Source organism: Camellia sinensis, chromosome 11, assembly GCF_055761805.1.
Source record: "Camellia sinensis isolate YWXY chromosome 11, ASM5576180v1, whole genome shotgun sequence".
Classification (NCBI taxonomy): domain Eukaryota; kingdom Viridiplantae; phylum Streptophyta; class Magnoliopsida; order Ericales; family Theaceae; genus Camellia; species Camellia sinensis.
In genome coordinates this window covers 169,053,950-169,074,872 of record NC_138971.1, presented here as the reverse complement: position 1 = coordinate 169,074,872, position 20,923 = coordinate 169,053,950, and the positions used below count along the sequence as shown (strand labels likewise).

At 38.7% G+C, this 20,923-nt stretch overlaps 1 pseudogene across 1 annotated transcript; it reads right to left on the bottom strand.

The window, feature by feature from the left end:
* Positions 1-10,449: 10,449 nt before the first annotated feature.
* On the bottom strand, positions 10,450-12,472 carry LOC114283485 (UDP-glucosyl transferase 73CC6 pseudogene; annotated as a pseudogene). Its single transcript, XR_014344941.1, has one exon. The product of XR_014344941.1 is annotated as a UDP-glucosyl transferase 73CC6 pseudogene (transcript).
* Between the last annotated feature and the right edge of the window lie 8,451 nt (positions 12,473-20,923).

Below are 20,923 nucleotides of genomic sequence, written 5' to 3'. Positions count from 1 at the left end.
TTTCCTGTCTAAATTTTTCCTAACTTTTACTTCGGCTGAGATGAGATTTTTGTTTTGCCAGGCCTTGCAAAAGAACAATGTCACGTATAGGAAAGTTCAAGAACTCCGCAAAACCACAAGGCAGGCGATGGCGGAAGCCGAAGCAAAGTCGGCCGAACTACTACAAGCCGAAAAGAGAATGGCCGAGCTAGAAGCGGAGAACGGCCGTCTTGCCGATCTAGTCAATTCGGCAGAAGCGGAGAAGCAGAAAGCTGCCATCGTTATGAAGGACAAGTATTTGCGGGAGTTGTTGAAGCTTGAGAAGAGGAAGGACGCCGAAATAAGCGAACTAAAAGAGAACATGGAGGCGGTCGACAAGGGGGGGTACAAGCGAGGTTTCAAGGAGGCAGAAGTGGCCTACGTTAAGCAATGCGATGCCGCCAAGGAGCTCTTCTTCAAGTGCGGCTGGAGGGCGGCTGTGGAGAAGCTCGGTTATGATCAACAGACCGAGGTCTTCAACCCTCCAGAGTACTTTATACCGAAGTCCCTTGCGGGGTTTGCGGATGCCCTGCAGCAGCAATTCCTTGAGGGTTCAGATACTGACGAAGATTCTGCTTCTGAGGATACTCCGGTTGAAAACGTGGATCAGATAGATCGGCCGGAGTCTAGAGTTGAAGATCTGACTATTGAACAGCCAAATGACACTGTGGCTCCGGTCGATGCCACTATTGTGACTGAAGGAGTCCTGCCGCCAGAGACCGGTCTTCCTGCTGATACTGATGCGGCCTTTGATGCCGAGATAGATGAACTTTTCTCTTAAATTTGTACTCTTTTCTCTGTAACCGAACTAAGCCCCCTTGTAATGACTTCTTTTTGAATGAAAATTTTACTTCTTTTATTCCAGTTGTTGTGTGTATGCTTGCGTTTGTAATGACTTCCTTTCACTCCAAGTGTTATTTCGGTTTTTGGTTGGTTAAACTATACTTACCAGCCAACCACTCCTTAGCCGACATAATTACTTCGGCTGAGGAGTATTAAGTGTTGGTTTATTCCAGCCAACCACTCTTCAGCCTTGGACTTACTTCGGCTGAAGAGTTACAGGTGTTGGTTTATTCCGGCCAACCACTCTTTAGCCTTGCACTTACTTCGGCTGAAGAGTTACAGGTGTTGGTTTATTCCAGTCAACCACTCTTCAGCCTTGCACTTACTTCGGCTGAAGAGTTACAGGTGTTGGTTTATTCCAGCCAACCACTCTTCAGCCTTGCACTTACTTCGGCTGAAGAGTAACAAGAGTTGATTTGTTCCAGCCAACCACTCTTCAGCCTAACACTTACTTCGGCTGAAGAGTTACAGGTGTTGGTTTATTCCAGCCAACCACTCTTCAGCCTTGCACTTACTTCGGCTGAAGAGTAACAAGAGTTGGTTTGTTCCAGCCAACCACTCTTCAGCCTTGCACTTACTTCGGCTGAAGAGTAACAAGAGTTGGTTTATTCCAGCCAACTATTTGAAGTTAGTTTTTCCAGCTAACTTATAGTATTTGGTTATTCCGACCAAATGTCCTGCAGCCTGGATCCTTATCCTGGGCTTAGGAAGGATGTTGGTTTAATCCAGCCAACCTCTGAGTTAGTTTTTCCAGCTAACTTGGAATAGAATGCTCGCAAAAAACTTAGTCTCGAAAGCCAACTTTTACAAAGAATTAATTTGTGCTAGAAAGAATTGCTCATTTTATTGAAGGAAGGAAAAATTACACATGTTTGAAAAAGAAAAGCTAAAAGTAAAATAACTTGAGATTGGCCGTATTCCATGGCCTAGGGATTGCCTTGCCATCCTTGTCTTCTAGGTGGTATGCCCCTTTGCCGGCTAACCCAACCACCTTATAAGGACCTTCCCAATTTGGGCCTAACTTGCCGTCTCCTGGGACCAAGGTGTTTCCCATTACTTTGCGCAATACCCAATCGCCAATTTTGAATTGTCTTGGATGAACCTTTTTGCTGTATTTTTTGATTAATTCTCGTTGGTATGCGGCGATGTGGACCAACGCTCTTTCTCTTCTTTCTTCTGCAAGGTTGAGTTCTAAGGCTATGGCTTCTTCATTTAAGTCTGGATCAAAATTTTCGCTTCGAATTGTGGGGAGGCCAACTTCTAGTGGGATCACCGCTTCCATTCCATATGCTAAGGAGAATGGTGTTTCTCCTGTTGATCGTCGAGGTGTGGTGCGATAGGCCCATAAAACATGAGGAAGTTCATCTGCCCACTTGCCTTTTGCCTTCTCTAGCCTTTTCTTAAGTCCATCCAAGACGACCTTATTTGATGCTTCTGCTTGCCCATTTGCTTGGGGATATGCCGGTGTGGAATTGTAGAACTCTATCTTGTACTCTTCACAAAAGCTTCTAAAGATCCTGCCGTCGAACTGAGTTCCATTGTCTGAGATCAGTGCTTTTGGTATGCCAAACCGAGTGATAATATTCTGCCAAACAAACTTCTTCACATCCTTCTCTTTGATTGACGCCAGTGCTTCTGCTTCCACCCATTTTGTGAAGTAGTCTGTTGCTGCGAGAAAGAATTTTCTGCCTCCGGGTGCTGTTGGAAGTGGTCCTACTATGTCTAAGCCCCACATTGCGAAAGGCCATGGGCTAGTTAAAGGTAGGAGTTCTCTTGCTGGTTGATGTATTTGGTGCGCGAATTTCTGGCATTTTTCACACTTCTTCACATATTTTTCTGAGTCTGCTTGCATATACGGCCACCAATATCCTTGCGAAATAGCCCTGTAGGCGAGCGACCTTCCCCCTTGATGACTTCCACATACCCCTTCATGTATTTCGAATAGGAAGGCTTCTACTTTGCTGGGATGAACGCACTTGAGGTAAGGCCCAGAGAATGACTTCTTGTATAATGCCAAAGATGGAGATAGCCAAAATCGCTGCGACTTTGCCCTTATTTTGTTGGCTTCTTTTTTCTCTGCTGGTAGGATGCCGTCTTTTAGGAACAGGATGATGGGATCCATCCATGAAGGGCCTAATTCAGTGCAATATACTTCTTCTGCTTCGGGGTCTTCTATACTTGGTCTTGGTAAGAAGTCGATGAGTAATGGATGAGGGATCGATGTATCTGTCATTGAGGCCAGGCCTGCTAGCTCGTCCGCTCGGCTGTTTTCCTCCCTGCCAATTTGTTCTATCCTTACCACATCAAACTTCTTGATCTCTGTTCTGACTAACTCTTGGTACTTGGCCATTCTGTCGTCCTTTGCTTCGTATTCGCCCGAAATTTGGTTTACTACCAGCAGAGAGTCACTGTATACCATTAGTTCGGCTGCTTTCATGAAGTGTGCTGATTTGAGTCCTGCGATAAGCGCCTCATACTCTGCTTCATTGTTGGATGCTGGGAAGCCAAGGTTGATTGCTTGCTCTATAACCAGGCCGTCTGGAGAGATGAGGACTATGCCAAGCCCTGCACCATGTCGGTTGGATGCTCCATCCACAAAGAGCTTCCACATCTCTCCAACAAATAGTTTCCAGCATGTGGAAGGGTCAGACGATGCCGTGGGGTCAAGGATGGTGTTTTCTTCAAAGTCCATATTGGCTGTCTGCCCTTCGTCCTCTGTTTGAACTGCTGGTGAGCCTTTGTTTGGCTCCTCCTTGTCGTCCTTAATGTGGTCTGCCTTTGTGCTTGATGGACTACTTTCCACTAGGGGTTGCGCTATTCCGGCGTCAACTTCCGTCTCTAGTTCGGTTGATGGACTACCTTTCACTAGGGGTTGCGTTATTCCGGCGTCAACTTCCGTCCCTAGTTCGGTTGAGTCAGTCAGGTCGACTGGACAGATATGATGACTTCCAGGAGTAAATTCCGCGACGAAGTCTGCCAAAGATTGGGCTTTTATTGCTGTCTTGGGTTGGAACTTGATGTCGAATTGTCCCAACTCTACTGCCCATTTCAAAATTCGCCCACTGAAGTTCGCCCTTTCAAACAGAGCTTTTAATGGAAAGGCTGTGAGGACGACTATGGTGTGGGCGTGAAAGTAATACGCCAACTTTCTGGATGCCATCATTAACGCTAATGCTAGCTTCTCTAAGGGCAAGTACCTTGTTTCGGCTCCCAACAATGTCTTGCTTACATAAAAGATGGGCAGGTGTTGTATTCCTTCTGCACGAACCAACACTGCGCTAACTGCGTGCTGAGAAACTGCCAGGTATAAAAAGAGTTCTTCACCAGGAACTGGAGTTACAAGTAGTGGTGGGGAAGACATGTACTCCTTCAAGCTTTCCAGAGCTCGGTCGCATTCTTCATCCCACTCAAACTTGGCTTTTAAAGCTTGGAAGAATGGTCGTAGTCTGTCTGACGACCTGCTTATGAACCGGTTTAGCGCAGCCGCCATACCAGTGAGATGCTGCACTTCTTTGACTGAGTTTGGTCTCTCCAACTCCTGGATTGCTTTGATCTGAGAGGGGTCTGCTTCTATACCTCGGTTGGTCACCAGGAAGCCCAAGAATTTGCCAGATCCAACTCCGAATGCGCATTTGGATGCGTTGAGGCGCAACTTGTGTTTCTTCAGGATCTGGAACATCTCGCCCAAATCTTTCAGATGGTCATTCTTATCCTTGCTTTTGACCACCATGTCGTCGATGTAAGCCTCCATTGTTCTGCCTAACAATGGTTCAAACATCTTGGTGACCATCCTTTGGAATGTCGCCCCTGCGTTCTTTAGGCCAAAGGGCATGACCTTGTAGCAATATAACCCTCTTGGTGTTGTGAAGGATGTGACCTCCTGGTCTGGTTCATGCATGGCGATCTGGTGGTAGCCTCTGTATGCATCCAAAAAGCTAAGTCGGTTATGTCCTGCCGTTAAGTCCACCAGTTGATCTATCCTTGGTAGAGGGAAGCTATCTTTTGGGCACGCTTTGTTGACTGTTTTGTAGTCGACGCAGACACGCCATTTACCATTCTTTTTTGGCACTACGACGGTGTTGGAGATCCATTTTGGGTAGTGCACTTCCCTTATCGCTCCTGCCTCCAGCAGGTTGCCTACCTCTTCTGCCACTATTTCGGCGTGGTGGAGTGCCGATCTGCGTGTGCGTTGAATGACTGGTCTGGCGGATGGGTGGACATTGAGTTGGTGACTGATGAAGTTTGGATCAATGCCTGGCATGTCGTAAGCTGTCCAAGCAAACACTTCGATGTTAGAGGTCAAGAATTCTATGACCTTTAATCTCTCAGCACTGGACAATGATGAGCCAAGCAAGAAGAACTTATCCGGGTTCTTTTCATCTATTTTTACTTCCACCAAGTCTTCCACCGCTTTCTGATCAGCCTCTTTGCCGACGTCAGCGAATAGTTCATTACTTTCAGGCTCTTCCACCGAATGAACGTATCCTTTGGCAGCTCGGCTTCCATTTGCTGTGGCGAAGCACTGTTTTGACATGATCTGATCGCCATAGACTTCTTCAATTATACCGGCGTCATTGGGGAACCGCATTACCTGATGGTATGATGACGCTACCGAACGCATGGCATGTAGCCATGTTCTGCCCAGGATGATGTTGTAGGTGGAGGGGACCTTCAATACCCAGAACTCCACCTGTTTTGATATACTTCCAGCTCTGACTGGAAGGATTATTTTGCCGACAGGCCACTCTGGCATGGAGTTGAATCCAATCAGGGGAGAAACTGCAGGTGCCAAGTCTTTGTCTTGCAGCTTTAGTTGTTTGAATGTGTCGTAATACATGATCTCACATGAACTACCCTGGTCAATCAGAATCCGCTTGACGTCAAAATCCTTAACTCGGAGAGTGACAACCAGGGCATCATTATGGGGGCAGTAAATTCGTTCCAGGTCCTTATCCGAAAAGGACATGACGTTTGTTGCCTCTGTCCTCCCCTTCTTGATGGCGGGTTGGGAACTTAATACTTCCCTAAAGTGTTCAGCCTTCTTGATTGAACCTCTAAGCTCGCATACGCGCTCAGGTTCAAAAACTCCATGAATTACATTGATAATGCCTTGCGGTGGTGCGTCGTTTGGCATTCTGTTGGGTTGGTCATGATCTTGGGGGGCTGGTTGCGCTCCTCCTTCAATGTATTCGTCCAAGTGGCCTGCTGCCACCAATTCTTCTAAATGCTGTCTTAGGGGCGTGCAATTCTCAGTTCGGTGCCCTTTTTCTTTGTGGAAGGTGCACCGTGATCTGTCGTCGTAATTCTTCTGAGCTTCTCCAAGCTTGGCTGGCCACTTGACAAAAGGCTCATCCTTGATTTCGCTCAGAATCCGATATATTGGTTTTTTGAACACCGTGGTTATGGCAGTGCGAATTCTCAGCCATCTTTTGTCTGGGTCTTCTCCGTTATCTCGTCTGCCACGTCCATTTTTGTTACTTCGGTCCACCGTATTAACCTTTGCTGAGGTTTTCTTTTCTGGTACCGTGGCCGCACTTGTTTTGGCTTTGGAACGTGCGCCATCTTCTTCTACCCTGATGTGCTGATGCACTCTCTCTATCAGGGCTTCCATGGTGAGGGGTGGCGTCATGGTAATTGAATCCCTTAGTCGGTTCCCTACTGGTAGGCCTCTTTTATATTGCGCAATGGCTAGATTGGTGGGGCAGTCTCCAATCTGGTTGAATGTCTCCCAGTAGCGACTGTTGTAAGATCTGAGGGTTTCTTTCTCACTCATGTCGATGGAGAGTAGCTGGTCTATCTCCACCGGTGTTTTAGTATTTGTCCGAAACCTTGTTACGAACGCTTCTGCCAATTGGGCCCAGGAGGCTATGCTGCCCTCTGGGAGTTTTTCGAACCAAGTCAAGCCTAAGTCGCCCAGACTTGATGGGAAGAGTATGCACATTAGGGCCTCGTTTCGCCTGTACACAGCCATGACTTGGCGAAAGTGGCTCAGGTGAGAATATGGATCCGTCTTCCCTTCATATGTATTGAACTTCGGCTGAAGGAAGCCTGATGGTAGGGGTGCGTTTTCGATCGCTGGGACAAACGGCGAGGTCTGTAGTCTTGCCAATGCCTTGTCCGTTGGTTCGTAGGCCGGTCGCGGTATTGGCATTCCAACCTCGACGCTTCCGTGCGTCCGAGGAGCCAACCGTTGTAAGGCCGAAACTCGGTGTGGATCCCTTGCCCTGGCATCTTCCTTGCATCGTGCTTTTTCTTCTAGCACGGTTCGTAAGTCGGATGACCTGGGTAGCTCGGTTTGTCTGGATCTTGTTTGGTGTGAATGTGAAGGCCAATACGTGCTTCCTTCAGTGTATGATCTTTCGGATCTCGTCCTCTCGGACCTGGAGTGAGAGTCCTTGAAGATAAGGAGTGAGTGTCGCCGGTCCTGAGGCTTCTGCTCTCTCCTTGAGAGGGTGTAGTATTCCTACTACGACTTTCTGAGTGGCGAGGGGGCGTCTTGTGCTTGCGCCCCTCTCCTGTCGCCACATCTTTGGTCTTCATCTGGCGTTTCAAGGCCTCCATGTCCGCCGCCATCCTTCGAATTAGTTCATCTTGTTCCTTTACGCGATCTTCCAGGGCTTGAGGATCAATCCTCCTCCTTTGCCTGTCGGGACTTTGAGAGTGACGAGGGCTGCCATTCCGCCTTCCTCTGCCACCCCTCCTGGAATTATGTTGTTGGGGCTCCAAGTCCGCCATGGGAGGGACGGCAGGTAATCCTTCACGCCTTGCGCCCCCTTCTGGAGTTAGTCCGTCGACGGCGGACTGCGGCAAGTCTTCAATGTGTGCCATTGAATGAGAAAAGGAGAAGTTTAGTCAAGAGGTTTTTGTTCGTCTGTTATTCCCACAGACGGCGCCAATTGTACGGGGAGGAAATAATTCTCCTCGTATAATCCTGTTGACCAAGTCCACGCTCCTCCGTACGACGTCGCTTTGTCACCTGAAAACACAAACGTGAGCTAGCCGGCGGGTGTGTGCCGGAAACCTCTCCGATGCCTAAGTCAGAAAACTTGACAAATAGACAAAGCTCTAAGTTCTCAGAAAGATTGTGTTCAATTACCTCCTCCAAGGTGATGCTTGTGAGCTTTTATAAGTTTCATATGGCACAATCCTAGTAGGACTTGTATTTCTCCATACAGAGTCCTCCTAGGATTCAATCTCTTAAGGATAATGCTTATCCTTTTACACCCTCCCCCACTGCTTAAACCAAGTGGGATGGTTTTCTTTACGGCCGAACTCCTTTTGACCGAAGCAAACTTGGCTATACCGAGCCACAGAAGGCCGAACTATCCTTAGTTCGGTCTTCTCCTCCAACTCGTTATTTCGGCTGCCCTGTTCGACCTTGATGCGCTTAGATCAAACTTCCAAGTAACAAGTTCGGACCGACCTAACCAATATAAGTCACGACCGGACTAAATCCGACACCGGCCTTCTTAGAACATACTGCGACCGGACTAACTCTGAGACCGGCCTAACTGTGAATTGCCTCCAGACCGGAGTAATTTTACTCTTCCTCGGGCTGAAGTAACGATCTCTTCTTGAACCGGAGTAATTCCGTCTCCTTGGGCCGAAGTAGCTTTGTCTTCCCAAGGCCGGAGTAATTTTGCCCTTCTGGGCCGGAGTAATCTGTATGGCCTTTTTACTTAGTCCACTGCGTTTTGGGCTTCAAAGCTCAACTTGCAGCTCGGCCCAATCTTTCCCAAAAATTACCCTCTCAATCGGGTTACATATAAATTCACTTGTTCACTTAATTATGATCAATAACAATTACCAACCAACTATTTTTTTGATATATTATTGAATTTATAAAGTATGCCTAAAAGTTGAATTTATATATTATATCCCTTCTAAAAGTTAAATTTATATATTATATCCCTAACAGTTATCAAAACAGTCGGTTTCTACTTGAATAGTCAATCACTTTCTACTTCAATTTCTTTTATCTCATTATATGATGATTGGGTTATATAAAAACTCGCTTTATTAAGACCAATAAGAATTATCGACTTGAATGGTCATAATCACTATCTACTCCAAGTTCTTTTATTTTATTGAGAAAAGATTAGGATCGAGAAAAAATTTTCATGACATTGATCATAAAAAATTTATAATTCTTGAATTATCTTAATTAGTGTGTGGTGTTTTATTTTAAGTGCAATCCAATGATCACAAATCTTTCATGATCATTTTCATAAATTATTTTCATAATACCTAATATTATTCTATCTTATTATATTATATGATAACCTAGTCTTTTGTCAACTTTTCAAATTTAACAAGGTGTCATTCTGTCAAAACATAAAATTCAAATTTTATATATTTTTTAATAATTAGTTAATTATCTACATAATATTAAATTTTAAAAATAGGTCTATAAATTAAATTTCTATTCATTTCCTAAAAGAAAGTAGGGGTGGGCGCGGGTCGGTTGCGGCCACGGAACCTCCAATCCGCCATCCGTCCGCCAAATTGGCGGATTGGAGAAAATCAATCCGCATCCGTCCGCCAATCCGGCGGATGTGGATTGAGCGGATTGGCGGTTTGGCGGATGGATGCGAATCGGTTTGGCGGTTTAAAATTTTACAAATTTTCAACATAATTCAACTTGTGCACTTTCTCAAAAAAAAAAAAAAAAAAAGATAATATTACAGTCAATGACTTAAAAAAATATTACAATTACTGTATGCCTTATCTAAAGAAAGAAAGTTTAAAACTTTAGAATATCACGATCACTGCATGCCTTATCCACATATTATAATCACAGCATGATTCATCCACATAAAGTATTACAATCTGTGGTTCTTAAAATATAATAACAATTCAAATCACCAAAACCATGAACAGAAAAGTAGTAGAGATTGTATGTCTCTGTATTGTTACATCTATATATGTTTTTGAAAACAAAAACCAACCAGCATATATCATATTTTCTATTTATTATTTTTAGATTTAGATTTAAAAACAAAAAAATATAGATAAATAATATGTTTATTTTTTTCAACTAAACATTTAAACTCTTTTTCAATTGAAAACACAAACATAATATTTAAACAAATTGAAAACACAAAATCTTATAAATTACTAGGAGTGCTCGTGATTTGGCGGTTTGGCGGTTCGGTTGCGGCCAAATAAATTTCAAATCCGCCATCCGTCCGCCAAATTGGCGGATTGGAGAAAATCAATCTGCAACCGTCCGCTCATCATCACGCATCCGTCCAAAATGTGGCGGATCGGTTCGGTTCGGTCGGTTTTGGCGGATCGGTATATCCGCTGCTCACCCCTAAAAGAAAGTGCTATAGACAAAACAACAATGATAGAGACCACTAATTTTGGAGCTCTAAAAAGATCACTAATGACATGGCACTCAATAAAAAAAGAAAAAAAATACAATACCAAGGCCAAAACATCAAATCATTCATGGTGGGGCCTACTGCACATCATTAGTGGTAGCACTAATTAGTGCTCCCACTCATTTTCCATAGACAAAAATAATCAAAATTGGAGATGGGAATGCATCAAAAAAAAATTGGTACTCAAAAACAAAAAAAAAACTAAATCAAACCAAGCCAAATTTCACATGACTTATTTCAACAATATAGTAGCAGCAGATACAGAAACAGAAAATTAAAATTGTACAACCGATACTAATAGATGCGAACACATGATGATGGATGATGGGCAAACCTCTGGCTTGGTTGATGATTCAATGGTTTTTTTTTTTTTTTTTTAACCGGAACACTTTCGAGGCAAGACTTTTAAGATCCACCCTTACAAGTTAAACTGAGAGAAATTAACCGATCCACCTAAACTGTCGGACTTCCTTGAATAGTAAGAAATTTGAACCCTGATTAGTAAGGAGAGGAACATACTCCCTTACTACCTAGGATCGCCCTTGGTGGTAGATGATTCAATGTTGAACCCTCAATCATCAGCTCTGTGATCTCTAATTTGCTTCAGCTCCGCAATCAACACCGTTAAATTTGTATGAGAGGACCCACCTTCTTGAACAGCCTTATGGGCCATTTCTCCCAGAGCTTTGGCCTTCTCTCTCATCATCTCCGCCGCCGCATCGCCGCAGTCCATCACCCTCCTCACGGCGGACACTATATTCTCTCTCTTCACCACAACCTTTGCAGCATCAATCCACAAGTTCCAATCCTTCTTCCCCACTTCCACCCCAATACCCAACACTTGAGTCACCAACCTCTCATTGTAAAAATGCTCAGCATACAGAGGCCATGTGATCAATGGTAATCCTGCACTTATACCTTCAATCACTGAGTTCCAACCACAGTGAGTCAAAAATCCACCAACTGATGGGTGGTCCAAGATCAACACCTGTGGTGCCCAACCTTTGATGATCATGCCTTTATCTTTGGTCCTCTCTTCAAACCTTGTCGGTAACCACTTGTTTTTCTCTTCCTCTTCTTCATTTTCCTCCTTCCCAAACACTACCCAGATGAACTGATGCCCCGAAGCTTCGATTCCGCAAGCGATTTCCATGAGCTGGTTATCGGGGAAAATGCACGAGCTCCCAAAGCAGATATAGAGGACTGAGCTGGATTTCTTCGAGTCGAGAAAACTCAGGCACTCCTGCTCTCCGATCACCGTTTTATGGCCTCGATCGACCTGTTCGGCGGCGTTTCGATGAATCAGAGCCGCCGGACCAACGTGATAGACCTTGTGACCCATGATTTTCTTGTAGTGTTCGCAGTAATCAGACTCCAATTCGTAGAAATTGTTAACCAAAACTCCATAGCTTTTCAACTCAGCTTCTCTGAACTGTTCCATCAACTGGGTGTACCCGTTTGGGGTCCGAACGTAGTCAGGAAGCGCAGATCTGATCATGGTGATCGGATTGGGCAGACCTGGAATCAAGAAGGGTTCGTTGTCGGACTGAACATAGAGGTGAGGAGAGTCAGGTTTTCTCATGGAGTCCTTGAGGGTCATAGCGAAGATGCAGGTGGCATGGAAGACGATTCTAGGGATTCGGAGTTTGATAGCAAGGTCGGCGGTCCAAGGGTGGAACATGTCGGAGAAGATGCAATCGGGGGGGCTGTTGGAGATGAATTCCTCCATTTTGCCTTTGAGGAGGTGCATGCCGTTATGGAGTTTGGTGGCTTCGGCGATGTCTTTGGTGAAGAAGTGGTTTTCGTGGCCTTCGGGGAGGCCGACTTCTTTCGAAGGGAAGGGGAAGGTGTGGGTGGAGATGGGGCGGCCGGCGGCGACGTCTTGGTCGATGGTTTTTTGGAAAATGGCGGCGTTGGAAGGGGTGGTGACGATGGTGACACGGTGGCCGCGAGCGGAGAAGAGGCGGGACATTTCGAAGAGTGGGATCAAATGTCCAGGTGCTAACATGGGAATGAAGTAGAGTAAGAGTGGGCGTGGTGGTGACTCCATTGATAGTCCAGTACCAAATGTACAGAAAGAGAGAGAGAGAGAGAGAGAGATGGGTTTTGGTTTGCTGCAAAATCAAAGTGTGCAATGCATGAATTTATAAGAACAAGAACCGCAAACACGTTTGGTAGAACAAGTGTTTCAAGTCTCCTTTCGTTACAACTTTCAATCTCCATTAAAAGTAAAAAAAAAAATCATTATGAGGTCTAGGAATAGGCTTTTTTTTTCTTTTTTTTTTATGTAATTTTTTAATTAAATTATGATTTTAAAAAAATTTATATGTTTAGAAAAAAAATTTTAACTTTTTACTAAAAAAAAAATTATAACAAAATAATGTAACACAAAATAAAAAAGTGTTAATTGACATTTTTTTCCTTCAATATTGCGCCGTCACCCTGTGATGCAGCGGAAATTATTGTCGCAGAAAATGAACACATATACCTCGACCCATTTTTTTGTGTAAAAATATATAAATATATATATTTTTTTAAAATCTACAAATTCGACTTCAATAATTGTAATTCCGAAAAAAGAGTCATACAAAAAAAAATTATTCTTCGTTTTGGATGTAGGTTATTTTTTTGATTATTTTATGTTAAGATTAAAAAGTCAAGTTTTGAATAAATTTTTTAATTTTTTTAATTTTTGTGAGAGAAAAAATGAATTGATTATGATTTGAGTGTGATATATTATCTTATTAGGTTAAAAAATTTATTTTATTTTTTTTGTGGTTATTTTAGCCAAAAAGTCCCGTTTAGCCTATGTCAAACGAGAGCTCAATATGTTGGTTTCAATTTTCTAATAATTTTATTTTTTGTTTTTTATTTTTTTTGTTTTTAGTGAATATTTTTAAAATTTTAAGTAATTTTTTAGATGCACCTTACTTAAATATATCTAAATAAAAAAATATTTGTGAAAAAATATTTTTAAAAATTAATAAATACACAAAAATATGAAAAATATACTGAATTTTTATATTATTTTATATTTTTTGGTATTTAGTGTATTTTTTAAAGATTTATTTCACAAATATTATACCTTTTTTAAGTATTTATGTTAGGTGTGTCTAAAAATTAAAAAAAAATTATTTAAAATATTTAAAAAAATATATTGAAAACATTAAAATATGAAAGATAAAAAATAAAATTTTCTGAAAAATATTTTCTAAAAAGCAGAACTAAACAAGCTTATTGCAATTTGATTGACAAAAATATTTTGTTATAAATTGTGGAATGTAATAATTGTATTAAATTTTTTTTCAAAAAGTCTTTTCAAAATTAATTATGAAACAACTTTCACAACTTCGTTGATAATTGTACACATGTCCAAATTGTTTTCGCATCTTCATTAAAAACTCATGAAGACATAAATAACAAAACAAATGCAAAATGCTATATAAAAAGAAATGATTAATTATCAAAAAGTTCTATCTACATAATTGGTGGTAGTTTAGGTCCGGTCAAAAAGTTTTTAAACCATTAAGTCTCATTTATAGGTAAAAAGACGTTTTGCCCTTTAATCCCAAAACTGAAAATGTTCTCAATTTTAAAATGTTCTCAATTTATAATTATCAAAACTAAGAAATTTCTCAATTTTTTCTAGTATGAACTAAGAATATTATCAAAATTAAGAAATTTATAATTATTAATTTTGAGAAATTAATATTATAAACTGAGAATGTTTTCAATTTCAAATTAGAATTCAGAAGAACAATATAGTCTTTCTTCATCTGACTTTCCGAAGATGAAGCTCCCTTGCGATCCACCGTAGAATCGTCCACTTTTCCCTCTTTTGTAGCCCAAGAAAAACCGACCTTCTGACCAAAGGATTCGGCAAATCATTCTTGGCGATGAAAAAGAGATCAGGGGATGTGCAGGAGAGAGCTTTGGAGCTTTTGGAGACATTAAAGAAGGTGAAAGGTCAAGTTAGAGTTCAAGCTCTCAAGGAGCTCAGGCAAATCGTCTTTGCTCATGATTCGGTCAAGAAAACACTGGCAGAGAACAATGGGTTTTGTCTGATTTCTTCATTGTTGGGTCGTTTCACAACTCATGTTGTTGGGTCGGAGGCTATTGGGATTCTTGTGAATTACGATCTAGATTCGGAATCGATAACCAATTTGATGCAACCTGCGAAGGTATCGTTAATGGTGGACATGTTGAATGAACGGTCGACTGAGACAAAGATCAATTGCACGAAATTAATCACCCATGTTCGTCGAACTAAAGTTGTGTAGAACTTCAAACTGCAACTGTGAAGAGAGAGAGAGAGAGAATGAAGACAGTAATGATGTTTGATAGCTATGAGGAGGTCTTGGAAGGATAAATTGGGCTATTAAAAATTAATGGGACTTGAAGGAGCGAATAATTTTATTTAGAACTTAATGGAGTATAAGTTCACAAAATGAGACTTGTATGTAAATGTCCCAAAAAGAAATCAAATATTGGACTTCACCAATTTGGTATTCTGGCAAAAGTTCCCATAAAAAAAAAAAAAAAGTAATTTATGAAAATGTTATGTTGTAATTTGTGAAATATAATCAGTTTGTTTGGTTTTGTTTTTTAAGATTCACTTATCAAAAAATTAGAATTAGAAGTATTTCGTACTTTTGCTTTGCACATCATTATTTTAATATTGTAAGCAATTTATTTAAGTACTATATACACCTAACATAAAAATACTGGGAAAAAAAATGTTTGAAGAGAATCGTGAGAAAATAAAACACTCTCTCCGTCCCAAAATAATAGTCTCTTTTGAGGAATCTAATTTTTTTTAATAGTATAATTATTGCACTTTAAAAAAAATAAATTTTCAAAATTATCCGTTGGCAGTATATTTTTTTGGAGAATATCAATTGTTATAATTGTACTTTTTGTATTATTAATGAATTTTAAAAAAAGAAAAAAGAAAAAATTCATATTATTTTAGTTCTTGATTTTTGAAAATAGACTAATATTTTGAAATAATGAAAAATAAAATAAAAAATTAATATTTAGAGACGAAAAGAGTACAAATTTTGTAGAAACATGTACAACAAGTCTTTTCAGAAAAAAACATAAAAATTGTTAATTGTTAAAAAAAAAAAAAAAAAAAAAAACCAATTGTTGGCTTTTTGTACTTGAACACACCAACTAATTTTGTACCCTTTTTTTTTTTTGGTACAATGGAAACTAAATTTGTACTTGAACACAAGTTTTGACATAAAAACCAAAAAACAAAATGGAGGTGTAAAAAGGTCATTTAACCTCCGCTAAGGTCACAGATCACGATCACGTAATTACAACATAGGGTAGGTGTGTATGATAAAATTGTAAGGGTTTTTTTTTTTAATTTTTAAGATAAAACATGCACATACCAAACGTGGTCTAAGTTATTAAGTTATTTTTTATATTTTTTTATAAAAAATTAATAAATTATTAAGATAACATGTTTTTTAACTAGACCTAAGAAATTATTTAATAGAAAATAACATATAAGTCTATTTTCTATATCCAATGATGTGTAAATTAAATTATTAATTAATAATTAAAAAAGATATAAGAAAGAATTATTTTAAATCATTAAATTTAAAAAGCAAAATGATATAAGCCCTAAATTTTTTACTAAATAAATGGCCAAATGTCTTATGTTTATCATTTTATTTGTCAACAAAATATTGTTGTAATGATGAATTTTGTAGAATAAAAAAAAAGGTAAATCTTAATTCTTTCAATTGATCAATTGGTGATTTGTCAATTTTTTCTCCGCCCTTGAATGTTATGTTGTTTTGAGGTAAGAAACATTGTTTTGTTAATCAGAAGACATTATGTTCTAGAGAATATGTTATGCTTCTTCAAAATTAGAGAAGATAATTCTAAAAATTTTAATAGCAAAACTTGAACATCTTATTATATAAGTAGAATAAAAAATAATAAAAATTATAAACAAAGACTAATATTTTATTTTGTTATTTTTTTTTTAACAGTGACATCTATATAAATTTTATGTCATGACAATTTAAAAAAATCTTACCTAACTTTTATACTTGTTCTCTAGTTTTTAGATTTGATAGTGTTGGAATGGAGAATAGTGGATATGAGGATTGTAGCAAAGATATGAAGGAGTTGACCAAAGATAAAACACCATCTCTTGGCATAGAATTTCATTAAGAGGATGTCGCATATCAATTCTACAATGAATATGGAAGGATTATGGGGTTTGACATTAGAAGAGATTACCATAGCAAAAGTAGAGAAGATGGTGTTATGATTAACATGAAGTTTGTTTGTTGTAAGAAGGGAGAAAAAGAAAAAGATAAATGGTACATGATTGTAAATCATCCTAAACATGTGACAAGAACAAAGTGCAATGCATTTATGTATGTATCTTTGGATTGAGACGTGACGAAGTGGATAATGAAAAAGTTTGATAATAACCACAACCATTCTTTGCATCTTCGTCGGTGCACACATTTGATACCATCTCAAAGAAAGTTATGTCAGGCTCAGACTTTGAATGTTGACATAGCTGATGACACTGGTATCTCTCTTAAAGCATCACATGATCTCATTAGTGCCTTAGCAGGGGGGGAAAAGAAAATTTAAGACTCACGAGAGAGGACCAAAAAAGCTACTTGTGTGGAAAAAGATAACGAAATTTGCAATACAGGGAAGCTGGAAGTTTATTAAGATATTTTCAGCAATAAGCAGCTAAAAATCCATATTTTTACTACGCAATTCAATTGGATGTGGATGGGATGATTACTAATATTTTTTGGGCTGGCCATGAGATGATTACAGATCATGAACTTTTTGGTGATGCCGTATCATTCGACATAACTTTTCGAACAAATAAGGAGTATCGGCCATTAGCTTTATTTACTGGCTTTAACCACTTTAGAAAGACAGTGATTTTTGGTGCCTCATTACTATATGATGAAACTACAGCTTCATTTGAGTGGTTATTTGAAACCTTCTTGCATGCAATGTCTGTGAAAAAGCTTACCAATTTTTTCACAGATCAAGATCAGGCAATTATAAAGGCAATATCTGAAGTCATGGCTAAGGTTTTCCATGGATAATGCACTTTTCACCTAATGCAAAATGCTTTGAAGCATTTAGGGTACTTGTATCAGAGTGGTTCAAAATTTGGTAGTGATTTCAAAGCTTGTAATTTTGGATACGAGGATGAACATGAATTAATTGAAACTTGGGATTCTTTGATTGATAAATACAACTTGCATGAGAATGCGTGGATGAAGAAGACTTGGGAAAAAAAAGAGCAATGGGCACACGTATACATTAAATACTTGTTTATTGCAGGAATGCGAAGCACCCAACTCAATGAAAGCTTGAATGCAGCATTAAAAAGGTATTTGCAAGCTGATCATAATATTGTTCAATTTTTTACCCACTTAAATTGGATTGTTGTGGATAAGCAGTACGAAGAAGTAAAAGCTATATATAATTCTAAACAACAATTGGCGAGAATGAAATTGAAAAAGTCTCCTATGTTGAACCAAGTTGCGAATTTGTACACATCTCCTATCTTTGACTTATTTCATAATGAGTTCGACATGTCACTTTGTTGTCAAGTGGAGTAATGCCTTAAGTTAGAAGAAGAAGTTCGGTACGTGATTAGCTTGTATGCTGATGATAGAGAGTATATTGTGGAGGGTAATATGGAAGTTAATGAGTTAGGAGGAGACAAAATTTGTCAAAAAATTCATTGCACTTGTCAAAAGTTTAAAAACATTAGAATTTTATGTGGTCATGTAATTAAAGCACTTAATAGAATGAATATTATGGAAATTCTTGAAAGGTACATATTAGGTCGATGGAGATTAGATGCCAAGAGTGGTGAAATTAAGGGAGGAAAAGTTGAAGTGAATGAGAATGATCCTAAGTTAGAGATATCAGCACATTACAGGGATCTTTGTCCTAGGATGGTAAAACTAGCAACTCAAACATCTGTGTATAAGCCTGCTTATCAATTGGTTGATGAATGGATTAAGGAACTGTGTACAAAAGTGAATAAAATGATGGTATCATTTGATGATTCGGGTGCTTGTGGTAGTGGAAGCAACACTGATATATGTTCTAATCCTAACTTTGCACGAGTTAAAGGCTTAAAAAAAAATGAAAAAAAAAAAGGTGGACAGAAGGGTGAGGGTAGATTAAAACCTTGGCATAAAAAGACTAACAAGAGGACAAAAATTATTTCATAACCCACTGACCGTAGAAAGGTATTGTTCACCTACTTAATCCTAATTTTTGTTTTCTTTTTGACTCATGGAATGTATTGATAAATGTTATAATTTTTTTAGAAAATTGGCCAATCAAGCAACACGTTAAATGTTCAAAGTTCCTCTTTATGCCGCTCACATGTTAGATTTTATTTTTTATATTTAAATTTTCTTATAATAGTAAATTTACTTCTAATAGTATTTTATGAATTAGGATGTTGGGATACTCTATTGGCCACAATTGATGAATTATAGTTACAATCTTTTCAAGCTTGACTATATTAACATTGCATGCTTATCAGATTACCCACAGTCTACCCCTTTATCTTTACAAATATCATTTAATCCACAAACTTCTCAGGTATGCAATTTTCTTAAGTTTGTAATGTAGTTTGCTTTTAATAAAAAATAAATTGATTTCAATATATTCTCTCACACTTATTCATTTTTATTTTTTCAGGGGATGTAATTTGATAAAAGAGAGCTCAATCCCACGGGGGCAAGTAATTCTTAGATAATAAAAATTTTTTAGTCATTCACAACCTCCCCCACAAAATTGAAATGTAGTATTTTTATTTTATTTTTTACCGTAATTCTTAGATAATGGTTTTTTTTTTTTTAGACATATTTTGAATATTTCAAATGGGTTTTATAGAATTTTGTTTGAGCCTTAGAATTTTTTTTGGTGTTGTTTTGGATGGGCATAACTTGATAATTATTATATTTAATTATTGATTTGACAAATTATATTATTTATTCTTGAAGTAGTATTTTTTTTTTTTGTCATTTTACTTCTTGTTTAGATGAATAGGTTCGAATATATATATATATATATATCGAATTTGTTGAACAATCTTCACTGTATTTGAAAAAATGAATTATGTTGTGTACTTAACAACAAACGGAATACAGAAGAAATAAAGGAAATGAGAGAATTTATTTAATTACAAAAATCAAACTAGGAAAAATAAAATAAAATAAATAAAACAGATTTTTATTTTGTTATAAAAACAAAATCAAATTCTGATTTAAATAAATAATTAAAAACTAGAAGATAAATAAATAACTTACTTGATTAATTTCTTGAATAATATTCTGATCAAGTCCAGTGTTCGACACTGTGTCCTTAAGACAGATTCGTCCTCTCCACGATGCTTTGAGAATATGGACGTCTATCTCCCAGGATAAAATGATCAATCAACGAATAAATGCAGCACTATAATTTATTCGCATAACGAACACACTAAGTGTATACACTCTTTCTCACAAAAAATTAAAGGAATTAATGCAGCAAAATGCAGAGATGAATTGCAGCAAAGATGAACGAAAATTGGAGTAAAAATCCAAATGAGGGACTAGTCTATTTATAGATGGATTGGTGACTATAGGTTTTGACTTAAACAGGTGTAAACCTATTTTGAATAGGTATGAAACCTGTTTGGTTTTGAATGAACAGATTTAAATCTGTTGGGTTCAAAATTCAAACAGATAGAACTGTTTTGGGTTTAAATCTAGACAGTTTCGGATCTGTTGGCTAATGAACCTATACAAAACAAATTCTGAAGAGGCGCAACAATTTTGAATTCAAAAAATTGAAAATTGGACAAATTTTATTTTATCAAAAAATAAAATTGAATTCAAATGTTTTTAGCCCAAAAAGATTAGTATTGGGCCGGACAAGCCCAACCCAACCACACCCCATGCACCCGCGCCCAAGCCCAACCCGCCCGACCGACCGGGGGCACGACGGCGCGCGCGCGCGTGATGATTTTTGGGTCCAATGGGTTTAGCCCATTTTGCCTATAACCTCCTTCTCTATAAAACTTGGGTGCCCCCTGAGATCAACTCCAAGCCTTATAAACCCATTCAAAACTTCCCACCAAATCAATGTGGGACAAGCCATTTTTCAAACCTTTAAGGATTTTCCACCAAAACTCCATTTTCATGGAGAACACTTTGGCTTCAATTTTCCATTCACTCGATAATGGTTTTGAGCAACCAAATATACCACGTAAATCATAACGCGGCATAGAACGCGTTACCACTTAGACCAAGCAATTTTGACGCACGGGTCCCACCTAAGATTAGACCAAAGTTAGGAAAAAATTTCTTTTTTTTAGAATTTTTCCCAACCATTTCTAACAATCCCCCACATGAATGGAATTTGATGACAACGAAAATGCAACAATACGCAAAATTTGTTAAAAGAGTATAAGTCAAAAATATCTTGTATTAGGATAGATAGCTTTCGGCCTTGAACCTTCCCTAATGATAACCTATCGGACTTACTAGCTAACCAATGGACGCGATGTCTTGAATTGTTCAGCCGTTTGTGTAAGCCAAGACAATAGATTTCACACAAAATATCTTTTAACACATCGTGGTTCTCACTGTTGTGTTCATTTTGGC